Source organism: Mesoplodon mirus (assembly GCF_964341445.2).
Source record: "Mesoplodon mirus genome assembly, chromosome: 10".
NCBI lineage: Eukaryota > Metazoa > Chordata > Mammalia > Artiodactyla > Ziphiidae > Mesoplodon > Mesoplodon mirus.
This window is the reverse complement of record NC_138986.1, coordinates 40,877,405-40,892,414: the sequence shown is the minus strand read 5'-3', so window position 1 is coordinate 40,892,414 and position 15,010 is coordinate 40,877,405.

The following is a 15,010-nucleotide window of genomic DNA, read 5'->3' as shown; positions in this document are numbered from 1 at the left end:
ACTCCATCATCATGTCATATGACCAAACTATCTCCCAGTGTGAGGCCACTAAGGTTTCAGGTTTCCATTTGATCTTGTCAGGTTCCAAAAGCAAGACTGGCCTCAGGAATATTTCTGGTATCTGGCAGAATTGACCTAAGAGACCATATTGTCGCTTGCTCTAAGACTCTTCTGTTACATTGGATTACCCTTACTGCATAATTCATTTATTCATCCTTTACCTTCAGGTACTATCCCTCTTTCTTTCAACTTAAAGTCAAACATTTCCTCTTTGGAAGGAATGTTAGGCTTGGCCATCCTAGTGTAGATTGGAGGCAGCAATGATAGTCTAGCAAGTGCTTCTCCTTTTATTCATTTCCATCCATATCAGGTAGGATTACTCAGGTAGAGAATGTGTGGGCTATCTCAACCCCTAGGCTTATAGCTGTATTCACTGGCAACCCTAATTTTGCCATAGGGGGAAAAGGCACCATCTAGTCAATCAGGACCTTAGGAATTTAATACAAATCTTTAAAAGTATAGTCACAGTTTCTGCTTTTATCAAGGATCATTCTTCTGGTACCTGCAGTGGAAGTCCTAGTCCTGTCACCACTGCATCAGATTTGTGTGTAGGCGAGGGAGTTGAGGTGACATGAAGAAAAATAAAATAGTTGAGGTTATTTGGGAAGAATTGTATAGTCATACCAGAATCCCCCCTAACCCCTTCTTCCCCCAATTCACCAGAAAAGAAAGTTCTCTTTTCTGAAAAAGTAAAAGTTGAGGAATCTATCTAATGGGGACACTCCCTTGCCCCCCGCCCATGCTGAGTATAAGCACACACTTGTTATGGTGTGCAAGCTAGCCCTTCATGCTGATATATTGCCCCATTTTAGACAACCCATGTTTCAATTGCCCATTTCAATTCTCTGTCAAACTATTACTCTCCATATGTTGTATCTCTGCCCATTGTTGGACATTATGGACTGTAGAGTATTTCTTGGTCTGAAGAAATGTGACTCAGTTTTTTAAATTGGTGCAATATCTTCTGTTCTGTTTCTTTTATAATACTTTGAGTATTTACATCTACCACTGGATTTAGTCTAGAGTAAGTACCTATTCCTGTTAGTGCTCATTTGTAGCCTCCTGGGGCTAATGGCATCGGTTCAACTTGCCAGTTATTTGCAAGTTTGCCTTACCCCAGGGAATCTTCCCCACAGCCATCTGCAGTCTTTTTGTCTGTTTTTGGCAAACAGAACAGTTTTGGTAAACATTTTATGCCTCAGAGGGTATAAGAGGAGTATGTCAAGATACAGTCCATCTCTGCATAGCTGTAGTGTACCCATGACCACTTATTTCATGAATCCAGGTGGCCACTTCAGTTGAGTACACCAGAATATCTGCTCATCAATTCTGATCAGCTTCCAGTCCTGCAAGGGGATTATTCTGATGAGCATCAACATGTCCTACTTTTTAATGCATTCCTCAGATTCTCATAAATGATTTCCGTAGGGCCATTGCAGCAAGTTGGCATCCCCTAACAGGCTAGTTTTCCATTGTCCTTTTGACTGAACATATGGCCAGGATATTGGCTTCTGCCCATGAGTGGTAAAATCACAAACGTAGGGGTAAAAATGGTGTAATTCAGCCCAACAACCTGATTTGATCTACCTTCTTCAGAGTGGTGGCCTTCCAAATAAGATGCTGTCAATTTCCCTTGGAACTACCATGCATAAACCAGGCAGCTCTTTGTTAGTCCAGCAAGAGCAGTTTATGGGCACCACCTAAGTAGCAATAGAGTCAAGCATTTCCCAAGTTGACTCTAGGGGAGAAGAGCCTTCCTGCTCATTAATATATTCCTGCATTCCCCCAATAGCATGTTCTTATATAAACCATTTCAGTTTTCTTTTGGAACTCTTCTGGGCATTGCCTTCCTATTAGAGCATCTCTAGGACATCATTCAAGATATTAGAGGTATTTCAGTCTTCAGGATTATTTTATGCCCTTCAGCCATAGGGGCAGTCTCATTAAAAACCCAATATCTAGCTAATTGTTTCTCAAAAGGACATTTTCTGGTCTGAAATCCCAGTAGTTATTGCTGGATGATGCTCACAGGCTTTTGTAATAAGCACCCATCTATGTTCAGTAGACAGTTGTACAAATAATTTGTTCATACCAACACTCCAGCTTCTATTCGACTCTCTTTCAAAGTAATAATTTGCATGGGCTCGGGCTATCTTATTGGTTGCCATTTAGTGTGTCTAATTACTATTGCCTGAAGGGTAGATTTATGTACCTTCAGTTTTATACTAGGTAGGAGAAATGTTGGAAATGTTCCCCAGTAATATAATACATTCATCCCAACCCCATAATGCATTCAAGTAAAGGAGGTGCTACTACGTCACATAAAGTTTGTCCAAATATTGCAATTCTCATCCAAACTTTCACCTTAATCTCTCAACTCTTAAATTTCTATATCTTTTCAATTTAATTGCAGCCCGTGTTAGGGTTTCACCAGTGGGTTTTGATACCAAAATGCATAGGGTTCCCATGTAAAGGAGTCCCAGAAATGTCTTTTCTCCACTCCCTGATCCTTTTACCCATTCATATGCCTAAGACTTTGAGTCTGCAGTGAAAGGGTCAGTCCTTGTACTGATTAGATTGCTTATGGGATCATTGCCCAAACTAGGTTGAATAAAGCAGATCTGTTGAGAGTACTTTAATGTTGAGGGACCAACAGGGGCTACTACTGGTCCACGCAACCTCTGAGAATGCTGCTTTAAGATCTCTGTTTTGACTCCATCAGCGTCTGCTTTATTCATCTGACTTTTAAATAACTGCTTTCTACTCTGTTGGGATGAGCCCCTTGGTTCTCCCCCTTCTCTTTCCCCTTTGTTTGACCACATCAGTGCTTAATTTACTCACTCTGTCTCTTAATAACCATTTAAAGATTTCCACTCTGCTGGGATGAATCCACTGACTTTTCTCTTTGCTTTTCTCCATTGTCCTGGAAATCAGTCTAGCCTTCTTTGCTGTCCTTGTTTTAGCATAACTTTTCTCTTTGGCAGTGGCTCTGAGGCTAGCAGTTCTACCTCAGGCTATCCAAAATCGAAACTTGACCTGGTGTCAGGGTTCTACTCCAACACATTCCTTTGGTAGGGTGCCTGAGATAGAGGCTGTAGTTTGAAACAGCCAGAATCTAAACTTGATCTGTCTCTTAATTCTGTTTTAACCATTATAATAGCTGATAATAATAACAACCAGGGAATTGCATATTTTAAGTTTTTAGTTACTCTGCATTTCCTTATGTACCTAGTGAACCAACTCCCTGGAAGTTAGATCCATCATTTCTAAATTCCATTGGTAAATTTTACCTTCAGTAACTAACAGCATATCATGGAATGTTGTGCCCCTGTGACTACTCAGGAATCAAAAATTCCTTATACCCTACATGACAAGAGCACAGCAAGTTGGTCCTCCCTCATCCCTGCTATAGTCCCTGAAGTGGTCTGTTCTGAAGAGCTGGGAGAGCTCTGCACGGTCCCATTGGCCAACATTATTATTGTGATGTTCAACGTCAAAAACCACGTTGGAAATGACCTTCCCAATGTATAACGTATAGGTTAAATATTTTTAAAAATAAAATATTTACTTTATTCTGAAAAAGGAAACATGACTCCTAAGAAATATTTAAAATTTAAAACCATATTTTAATGTAAATATTTTACTCCTTTGAGCATTCAAAAATGCTCATGAACTCTAAAGTTTCAAATAATCTTGATCTGTCCTTAACATAAGAGCAAATTTCTATGACAAAGTAATAGATTATTGGTCAATTGAACACTAATCTTCTCAGTTTTTAGCATTTCCTACAGGGTAGGTATAGATCCAGTCCATGTGTTAAATAGTCCCTGTTAATGAGTTTTGTAAAGTCACATTCTGACAACCTGGATGGCCAATGTGGGAACACTGGGTATGTACAGATTGAATTTTAAGGGGAAATGTCCAGAGGATTTGCAGAAAGTCCTCTGTGAATGGACAGTACAGAGAGGGTAAACATGGTGACTGCTGGGGAAGTACCCCGTCCTGGGGGCTTAGCCCAACAGTAGTACTACCCCAAGCCCAGCATGGTGAGCCCGGTTAAGGTGAAGGAGGAAGGACTAGCAGCACAGGCAGACATCACATCAGCTCTGTGAAAGCTGGGATGTCTGTGTTGTTCAACTTCGTAGCCCCAGTGCCTAGCACAGTGGCTGGTACATAGTAGGTGCCATGAGTAAATGCTTATGAACTCCAGGGAAAAGAATAAACAAGGGCTTTAAAAAATACAGAAAAAAATTTAAAAGTAGGGAAAGAATGTAATCAAACTTCCCAGGACTAGTATTATAAGAATAACTGGACATTAAAGAATGCTGGAAGTCTATTCTTTATAATACATAGGTAAGAAATTAAATGCCAACAATCAAGCTTACAGCATTGAGACTCTGGCCCATAGCTGCCTGTCCAGACAATATTTACCTGCTCTCTGTATAAGGAAAAATGAGTTTTGAGTGTTGAATGAAAACTGTACACTATATTTACATTAAGTTGTAATGTTTGTTTAGATATTAAGTTTAGTACAAGGTTGGAGATAACATATGATTAAGTGGATTTTGAGCAAATTCTTTTTTGTTTCAAGCCCAGATGAGGAAGATATTAAATATATAGGATATCAGGAAACTTTACTGGCTAGGATGATTTTTCTTTTGTGTATACTGGGTTGAAACACATGAAATTGCTGTTTTTATAGGTCCAAAATGATTAATTCTTGGCAATATCATATAGTTCCACCTAATAAAATGAGGTTTTAGTAACTGCTACTTTTTGGAAATTATGTAAGTTTCAAAAAAAAAAAAAAAGAGAGTAAGGTAACACCATAATGTTATTGTATACACCCCACGTATCTTTTAAAAAGACAACAGTTTGCTAGTGTTCTTGCATGTGAGTATGGAGACCACGGAGCATACAACTCTGGTCTGGGGTGGGAGGGGTGTGTGTGTACCATTCATATACACTGCTTATGTGATGGCACCCTCCACAAAAACCACACACCAGGCAGACTTAACGCTTGCAATGTTCTCAACAAATAATTCTTTTAAAAGAAATAAAACATCACACAGTTGAAACATCTCTTTTACTTTTCTTTAATCCCATCCCTCCTTCTCCAAAGTGGAAAGTAAGTCTAAAGTTGATGTATATCTTTCCTATTAGTGTTTTATACCTTTTTAAAAATACTTCTTTTAAAAGATAATGAGTAGAAGAGACCAAAGTCTATTAATAGCGTTTGTAGCTCTTACTATCAAGTGATCATTATTAAAACATTATATCCCACCTAGTTTAAGAGACAGTTTAAGAGAAAATATCAAGGACAAACTTTCCCAAGTGTGGTTCCTGGTGCACAAGTGTGATTCCTGGTGCACAAGTGTGATTTGGGTACCTAGTTCAAAATGTAGATTCCTAGACTCCACTCCCCACTCCTACACCCTAAGGACTCAATGCCAGAGAAGTTCTCCAGGTGATTCTCACACTCACTAAAGTTTACTAACCCATGATCTGAGAATAAGTAAATGGCCATGTGAATGTAAGCTATCTAATTTCATATGTAAAATTAAAAACCTCTTTATGCCTTGGATGTGTGGTAAGTATATCCATAACCATAGATAGGATGAAACAGATGAATAATTCTGGTTTCTTTTTTTTTTCTCTCCAAGAAAATCTAATATGTTACCTATTGAAATATATGTCATTATTTTATGTACCACTTAAAAAAAAGAAAAACTACCAATTAAATATTGAGAATTGTTCTTTTCACTTAAATTTTTTATATTTATTGGAGCAGCACTACTAGACATCTTGACATAGAAAACATGTAATCCATTCTCATGATCTTGAAACCTTTAGCACTTTTACCATTAATAGAATAAATCTGAGGCACACCAGGGTTCTGTCAGAATTTCCTATGGGATAAGACTTCAGCCTCGTATCTGTATCACTTGAATCATTTGTCATTGGAAGTTATGCAGGTTTGGTTCAAAGTTAGTCAGAAGTCTCACAAATCAATTTGATAATTTAATAACAGCCCTACTTAATACCAGAATCACAGAACTTAGTCACTCCAAATTCTCAGGATTTTGAAATTTCTTTCATTTATTCAAGGGCTTTTCCAGGTTTTTTTTTTTTTTTGCATTTTGTTGTGTTAGTGGTATGTAATACTGCGTAGCTTTCTTGTAAAGTGGCCTCAATCCTCCACTACTCCCCATATACACATTCCTTCCTGTGTGATGTTGCAGCTCCTGCCTCCAAGGGGAAGTGTCTACTTCCCCACCCCTTGTACCCACCTTGGCCTTGTCACTTGCTTGGTCTAACAGAATGTGGTGAAGTAGCACAGAACCAGTGGGGAGCCTTGTTCTCAAGAGGACCTGTGCATCTCTCCTTTCTCTCTTTGGACATCTGCTACTACCATGTGAACAAGTCCCACCTAGTCTGCTGGAAGAAGGAAGACTAATGGGGACCAGAAGATTTTATTCCTTCAGTGACAAATATTTGCTTCACATTTATGCCATGCTTGTTTCATTTCTGAGTAAAAAGAATATTTCATTTTAAAGCAGAAACAGAATGTAATCTTTCTGAAGCTGTAGAAAAGGCAATTAAATTCAATACATGAACTATCAACAGTACACATAACTCAAAATGGTGACAACACGAACACCTATGATGAGCTTTTATGTGTCTAGCAATGAATATATTGTGGCTGAGAGTGATTGCAAGATGCTTCAGATTTCAGAGATAGAAAAATAGATGCAAAAAGTTCACACTAGGTAAATCTGCATATAAAGAATAAAATACTTAAAAAAAATTTGGCATCTGGTTTGAAAGTGCTGAAGATACTGGATTTTATGGAAGCTTTCCTTTCACAAGAATTGAATAGCTAAGGATTGAATAGTAAGCCTGATTTTAACTAGAACATTTAAGTATAAACTGTTTCAAAGAACTAAACCAAAGGAGAATTGACTAGAAATAGACTAGATTTGGAAGCTGGGCAGAGGTACCAGACTGAAGAAATCAGATCTTTGCTCATTTGTCACCTCCTTGGAAAGGGCATCAATGACCTCTTAACCCAAATAGTAACTCCTGTAATGCTCTGTCCTCTTACACTTCATAACACTCACTATCACCTGAAAATTTGTTATACACACAGGTTTATTTTCTCCCTCCCACTGACTTTATTGCTCTATCCCTAGAACCTAGAAAAGTGACATCTAGTAGTCACTCAATAAGTTTACTGAATAAATGAATTAATGATTGAGAAGCATAACTAAGCTCTATCTAGCCCACATCTGTGCATTGATTTTGTACACACATTTGTCTCGTTGCTTGTAGTAAAATAATTATGTTTGAGTCTTTAAAAAACCTTACATGGGACTTTGTAACTATTGGGATAACTCACACTGAAGAAAGAAATGAGCAAGGACTTTGGGGGAGGTTACTGTGGGGAGTAGTGGTTTATATGTGTGAGAGGGAGAAAGAGAGGCACATTCCTAAAGTGAATGCTATTGAAATGCATCCAATATGCTGAGAGAGGCATTAAAGACAAGAGTCTTATAAGTTTACTGGCATCCTAGGCTTCAAGGAGGTGATGGCATTTGAGCTGAGTCTTGTAGATGAGGTAATACTCCACGTTAGAGAAGGATTTTCATCTAGAATTATGTGCAAAAGCAAAGGGACTACTGTTGGAAGGCGTCAGGAATGTTCTTAATCATGATGTATAATCCTTCAACTGTATTTTTGGATATTTGGTTGAGGGTTTTTGCATCTATGTTTATCTGAGATATTGGCCTTTAATTTTCTTTTCTTATAGTGTCCTTGTCTGATTATGGTATCAAGGTAATTCTGGCCTTGTAAAATAAGTTTGGAAGTGTTCCCTCCTCTTTTTTTGGAAGAGTTTGAGAAGGACTGATATTAATTCTTTTTTAAATATTTGGTAGAATGGTATTCACCAGTAAAGCCGTCTGTTCCTAGACTTTTTTTTTTTTTTAATTGGGAGGTTTTGATTACTGATTTGAACTCTTTACTACTAATTATTCTGTTTAGATTTTCTCATTGTTATACTCTGAAATTCCAAAACCATATTAAATAATTTATAGTTTTATACTATCATAAAAAAGATTTTATTTTTGCTAGTTGTGTGTGTTTTTCTTTTCTTTATTGAGGTGAAATTTACGTAAGATAAAATTAACCATCTCAAACTGTACAATTCAATGTTATTTAGTATATTTATAATGTGCAACTAACACTTGTATCTAGTTCCAAAATATTTTCATTACCCTAAAAGAAAATCCTGTGCCCTCTAAGCAGTTACTCTCCTTTCTCTCCCCACTGCTGGTGCCTCGCAACCATCAATTCGCTTTCTGTCTCTTGGATTTACCTCTTCTACCTATTTTATAAAACGTAATCATAAAGTATGTGTCTTTTGTGGCTGGCTTCTTTCACTTAGCATGATGTTTTTGAGGTTCATAAGCGTTATAGCATATACCAGTGCTTCACAATTGTTTATGGCCAAAAAAATATTCCATTGCATGTATACATCACATTTTATTTTTCATTTCATCCATTGATGGACATTTGGATTGTTTCCATTTTTGGCTACCATGAATATTGCTGCTATGAGCCTTTGTGTACAAGTATCTGCTTGCATACTTCTTTTGTACTTATTGTATTTTAAAGTCCTTTCCTTGTTATTAAATAGTCGTCCTTTTCTACTGATACGAAATCTGTTTATTTCTTATATTCTGATTTAGGGTTCTGCTCTGCTCTATCGTTTTTTTAAAATTCAAAACTATTATCCCTTAAGTTGGGAGAAATTTTGTATTTTACTTTTCATCACTTGTTTGAATAATTTTTCAACATTTAATGTACATGCTGAATTTTACATTTGTACCAATATTATGGAAAACTTCTTTTCCAAACATGTGAAGAACTGTTTGCTTTCTTACTTTCTGTCAATCTCAGGTTTTAATGTGATTTAAGTACTAGATTGTGATTAAAATAATTTTCTTTTTTACATCATTTCTTACACATCAGATTAATGGTTAAGAATCTTTACCAAGTTCTCTTACTATCCTTCTATGACTCACTTCTTTGTCTTCTTGAAAAAACATCCACTAGCTTTGCTTTTTAGAATTAGTACATTTGTGCTAAATTTTCTGTGTCCTCTTGTCTAGAAATAATGGTTTTTCTGGGTATACAATTCTATTTTTTTTTTTTTTTTTTTTTTTATAATTCTAATTTAAAAGCTGTTTTCTCAGAATTTTAAGCTTTGGCTCCTTGTCTTCCTGTTTCCAGTGCTGTCAGTATCAACTTTGTGGTCCATATAATTGTACTTTTAAAAATGTAATCTTTTATTCCCCCATTCTCTCTGGAAGCTTTTTAGTATTCTGTCTTCATACTTGTTCTATTTTTAGGTGTGAGTTTTGTTTTTGCTATGATTTTTCTTTTTGCTCCTAAAATGCAGGCCCTTTTAGTTTTAAGAGTTATATCTTTCTTCACTACTAAGAAATTTTCTCCTGGGTTTTGTTTTTGTTTTTTTTTTTTAAAGCTTGTCTCTCCCATCTTCTCTCTACTTTCTTGTCCTGTAAATCTTATCAAGTGGATATTGGAACTTTGATTTTAAGGCAGGTATAACAAACTTGTGACTAAGAAGATAAACACAGCTTGCAGACTTAGTATGTCTAATCTGCACAATGTTTTGAAAATAATTGATTCAGATATTTTAAAATTAGTAGATTTCACCTAAGTATATAAATTTCTGGCATTTTTGGCAAATTGGAAGATCTGACAAATTGAACTTTCATTCCTAAATGAAAGTAATTGGCAAGAAATAAGAGCCTCCAGTCTTAGATGGGATGCACACATTCCAGGTTGTCCATGTCATTTCTGCTCCTGTTTGTCCTCCTGATTTTAAGCTCAAGTATCAGCTGCTATGCATCATCATCCTTGTGCCATTTTTTTTTTTTAACTGGAGAGAGAGATTCTCGATTTGTACATTTTTCAAAGTAGACATAAGAAAGAAAGTACAATTACTTTCAAGAATAATGGAAGATTATTCCTTAGTGGAAGTAAACAGTTTTCCTGTATGTTGATAGTGTTAACTAAATGTCTGTTGAACAAATAGAATGGAAAGTGCCATTATATATATATATCTAAAAACTAAGGATTATGATAGACTTATGGAAAGATTTCATGATGAAAAACTTAATGAACTGAAACATGGACTAAACTTTCCACAGGCTTATTTTTTGAATACAGATGCATAGATATAAAGCGAGTTATTTTGCTATGATATGTTGCTATGAATTAGGTTAAAAATTGCCTAGATGGCATTTTTATTACAGTTGGTAGTTTTATAAAAGAGTATCTATTGAAGGCAATAGAAATTATATGTCCTTAACAGAAGCCATCATTGAAAACATAAGACAAACAGGAGATAGGGCTAAAAATTTACAGTCTGTGTTGGAAGGAAAAAAGTTAAGTCATTTATGGCTTTGTTTCTTCTAGCTGATGATAACACAACTATATATAATGCCAACTATTTAGATGTATATATTCATCATCAGTAGAAACTTTTCATATGACTGAACAACATTTGGAGATGATGACTTTGAGAGTCACAGAATTACTGTGTTGAGAAAAGTTTAATGTAAATTGGTCAGATAAGTAAGTGTATATATAGGTGGTGCTTAAGTGGTGATCTATGTTAGATTTTTAAATAAACTTAATTAAAAGCACTAACATTTTGCAGAGACATAGAGCTTATGTCTTTGGATTCCATTATTATTCAGAAATAGTTTTGTCAAAAAAAAAAAGAACAGAGCATATAATATATGTAAATTCCTTTTCTTAAAAATTTAAAAAATCTTCTCATTTCAGAATAAAAGCCAAGACCTTACCATGGCCTACAGGCTTCACAATTGTGTGTACTGTTCTCACACACACTAACCTCTCAGACCCCACATTCCAGTGCTTTTTGCCTTGCTTAATCCACTTCAGGCATCTTAAGGGCCAGGTATACCTCTGCCTCAGAGCCTTTGTATGTGCTCTTCCCTCTGCCTGCAAAATTCCCCCATAAATAGCTACAGGCTTGTTCCTCTGCCTTATCTGGCTATTCCCCAAAGTGTCACCTTCTCTGTAATGTCTTGCCTGGTCAGAGAATTTAACAGTGAACCTCCTACCTTCTGCCACCTGCCAACACACACATGTCATATCGTTCTGCTTTTTCTCCATAGCCATACATTCTTATGGCCTGTATATTTTATTTTCTGTCCCCCTGCCCCCAACACACTTACACCCACATGCATGCTTAGAAAGTAAACTCCAAAAGGACAGGGTATATTGTTTTTAAGTTTTGGTCTCATTTGTTTGTTTGTTTTGATTTTTTGTTTTTCATTCCCAGAGGTTAGAAAAGTGGCTGGAACATAAAAGGTGCTCAGTAACTATTTGTTGGGTTACTAACTGAACCAAGTAAATTGGATATTTTTTTTGACCTTAAACCTTAGTCAACTCAAGATCTTGCTTAATTGACTGGATGTACAATATAGTCTGGAAGTTATTTGACTGGGCAAGGATATGGAGGCCTAGAAATGTTTGAACTATTGGAAGAAATCAATGGATTTATGCCACCCAGAGCAAAATCCCCACCTCAGTTCACCAGCAGATGTTGAATTATGTAACTGATCTTTTCGGTTGACATTAACACACGTAGTTAAATATTCTTCCAAATGTGATTTCTCTGCAAATGTATGCACATGTATTTACCTAAGTGTATACATTTATTTGTTCACCCTCTTCATGTGTTTGGGTGCTAAAGACTCTCAGATCTAAACCTGAGTTGATGAATATAGTGTGTAGTCCAATTTCTGGTAACTACAGGCTTGATCTTATATTGTTCCATGCTGAAATTGTGATTTTTTTTTCTCTCTGCCTAACTTTTGATTGATTGATTGATTGATGGATTGTACGTGGGCCTCTCCCTGCTGTGACCTCTCCCGTTGCGGAGCACAGGCTCCGGACGCGCAGGCTCAGCGGCCATGGCTCACGGGCCCAGCCGCTCCGTGGCATGTGGGATCTTCCCGGACCGGGGCATGAACCCGTGTGCCCTGCATCGGCAGGCGGGCTCTCAACCACTGCGCCACCAGGGAAGCCCCTTATTTTCTTTATTTTAATGTTTTAGGTATTGATTCTCAAAAAAGACAGTGCTTTTAGATTCTCTCCAGGTTTGGGAGTAGGTTAAAGTAAGTGAGGTACTTTGTCTTGGGTGTAAAATTTAAAGGGATGCCAAGAAAATCTCAGTAATCAAGACAAATAATACTTGTGCATAAGCATGTTATATTTAAGTAATGCAATATTTTAAAATATTTTATAAAATCAAATTGGGAAGCAGTGCCCCATGGGTGGCCTCTTTTTTATAGGAACAAACGTTGGATTAGGATGAGGTGAGTAAGACAGGGTCATGCAGATGCAGGGTCACATCCTGGCTTTATTTTAAGTTTTGATTTTTTTTTCAATGTTGATTTTTTGCATTAAAAAATATTTCAATAAAACATTATATATCTTGATTACTGAACTGTTTGGTGCCTCCTTAAATGTGCGTGAAGAGAGTACCTCACACACCTTACCCTAGTTCTAGCCCTGAGCTGAAGAACTTTATTCAAAATAATACATGTCTGGGTTCTACTTTGAACCTACTCATTTTGAATAAAGGACTACAGGGGATGCTATCACTTCCTTCGACTCCTATCTCCAGCCCTACTGCCCATCCCATCCCCATTAAGAACTGCTAAATGAGATAATTTTCATCCTAGAGAATCAGAGTATGTCATTCTTTCACTGAAAATCAATCTAGAGTTTTAACAATTTCTTCTCACAAGCTCCAGATCCTTTCTGTAAGTACCACCATATGCTGTCCTAATTTCTATTTCTGCCTGATATACCAGAAAGTATCTAAATGGATGATAGAAATGAGAAACTGATAGAGTAGGTATGTGTATTAATCTGCTCTGGCTTATTAATCTGCTCAAAATAGCACAGACTTGGCTGGCTTAAATAACAGACATTTCTTTCTCACAGTTTTGGAGGCTGAGAAGTCCAAGAAAAGTGTTAGGTGTTATGGTTCCAGTGGAGCCCTCTTTTTGGCTTCCAGATGGCCACCTACTCACTATGTCCTCACATGGTAGAGAGTGAGAGCTCTGGTGGCTCTTCTTCTTCCTATAAGGGCACTAATCTCATCATGAGGGCTCCATCCTCATGACCTTATCTAAAACTAATTATCTCTCAAAGCCCCATCTCCAAACACCATCAAATTTAAAGTTAGGGCTTCAACATATGAACTTTTGGAATTCACAATTCAGTCTGTAGTGGTATGGGACTCTGATAGCTTCAGAATGTTACTCTCTTTAATTGGGGAGCTGAGTGTAGTGTGGTGATGAGTATAGAAGAAACTGTTTCTTTTGTGTTATAGACCAGAGACCTTTAAGATATATATAGATAGTCCTCATTTTTTGATACCGCCTGATTGAATATTTCCCTGTTTTGTATTAGTAGAAAACTCTGCAACCTGGCTCTTTTCCTTAATCTACCTTTATCAATGCTACAGTTACTTAAGTTTACTTCTTTGGCAAAAAGGTGGCTGGTATTCTTACTCAAAGATGCTAGTATAAAGTGTTTAACTTTTCTTTTAATCTGCAGAGGAGATATATCAGACTGTAAACTTGTTGCCACTCTAACCTGGAAAGATAATTTTTATTTAATTGCACTGCTTCCTGGAACTACTCATTTGCATACTCCCTATCCCTTTTAATGGCAAGTGTGGGATAATTTGCTTCTTATATTTTGACTGTATATCTCACATTTCAGTCTCAGTTACATAATGGATTTTTGTCAATTTCTTTACAGTGAAGAACGAGAGAATCTTACATTGTCACTTAATTCTGATAATCCCTTACTGCTGTCCTCTTGCTGTTATGATATTACTGTTGTTACTAACAATCTTCATTGTATCATATTTTTATCACTTGGAAAATTAGGAAACAATTATAATGAAAACTAAATATTTGATCTGTAATCACACCTCCACCTGTTTCCAGTTGTTTGATCTGGCACAACCCACTGAGCCACTTTGGCCCTCAGTTTTCACACCTGTGTAGTAAGAGTGTATCACTGCTCCATGTACCAAATAACTTTTGATAGCTTCATAGGGAAGCAACAGGACTTCCAATTCAAAATAATTTTTAGACTACAGCTTATACTATGAAGGCTTTCCCAGTAAAAGTTTCTTGAAGATGCATTAAAAGAGAATATTTCAAAATGGCATAATCAAGGTAAAAGGAAATATAATTGCTAAAAAAAAGAGAAAAAAAGTATGGAATAGATTTTTGGACTGAGAAAATCATTACCAGACTTTAGTTTGACCTTACTTTCTACAGCAGAAAAATTAGAATAAAGCTTCATACTTTGTACTGAGTCAGCACTCTGATTCAAAGATGCAGGACTCTACCAAACTGAAAAAAAAAAAATATCATCATTGTGTACCTCTTTGGATATTAATCTGTATGGTGTAATGCTGTTATACCTCTCTCCTGCATCATGTTTTGATCCTAGACAAAAATTACAATTCCCAGGAAACCATGGGCTGAAGGAAATAACAGACTTACAGAGGTGCAGTAGATTTACAGTAGATTCAGGGAGCCATGATTTCATAAGTCAGGTGTTGTGGGCAGATGGCTAACACTTTCATAGCAATACTTATTTAGAATTATAGCTTAAGCATGCTTATCTAATAATTATAATGGGATCCACTGATTGGTTAAGAATTTTATTTTAAATTTTTTAAAATTCACTTATTTTTAAAATAAAAAGTGTGTATAATTAAGAGTTACAACACAATGGTTTGATATACATATACATAGTGAAATGATTACTATCGTCAAGTTAATTTTCTCCTCAC